This window comes from Tupaia chinensis, unplaced genomic scaffold (genome assembly GCF_000334495.1).
Source record: "Tupaia chinensis unplaced genomic scaffold, TupChi_1.0 Scaffold149491_1, whole genome shotgun sequence".
Taxonomy (NCBI): domain Eukaryota; kingdom Metazoa; phylum Chordata; class Mammalia; order Scandentia; family Tupaiidae; genus Tupaia; species Tupaia belangeri.
Window position 1 is genome coordinate 79,205 of NW_006209335.1, and position 542 is coordinate 79,746.

The window sequence follows — 542 nt, forward strand, 5'->3', positions numbered from 1 at the left end:
CCCCGCTACCCGGCGGCCTGGGCCGCCCCGGCCAACGTCAAGGCTGGTGTGACTCCCTGGCCCAGCTCTGCGCCCTTGCGGCAGTCGGGCAGGCCGGCCGCGGAGTAGGCCATGCTGGGGAAGCTGGCCACGGGGCCGTGCTTGGCTGGGCTGGGGTGTGGGACAGCCACGCCCTGGCAGGCCGCAGGGGCGGCGCCCGGGCCCTGGCACTGCTGGTTGAGCTGGTAGAGGATGCTGTGGATGGAGGGCAGGTTGGAAGGCGGCGGGGGAAGGCCCCGGCCGGGCAGGGGGATGACGGAGGCGGCGGTGGCGGCTGCGGGCAGGCCAGGTGGCGGGGCAAGGGCCTCGGGTGGCTTGGGGTAGGCCAGGGGCCCCAGAGTGCTGGGCGCCGGGTAGGGCGCGATGCCCACCTGTACGGCGGCTGGGGACAGCTTGGTCCTCTTGCCTTCGGCGCTCTTGAGCACGCTTTTGGTGGGCCCGGAGGGCACGGCCACGCTGGAAGAGGAGACGGCGGCCTTGACAATGGGCAGCCAGGCCCGGCA

At 74.2% G+C, this 542-nt stretch overlaps 1 protein-coding gene across 1 annotated transcript in view; it reads right to left on the bottom strand.

The window, feature by feature from the left end:
- The window catches only part of FAM222A (family with sequence similarity 222 member A), a gene marked incomplete at its 3' end in the record, with an annotated part of 72,385 nt that overhangs the window by 355 nt on the left and 71,488 nt on the right, over positions 1–542 (bottom strand).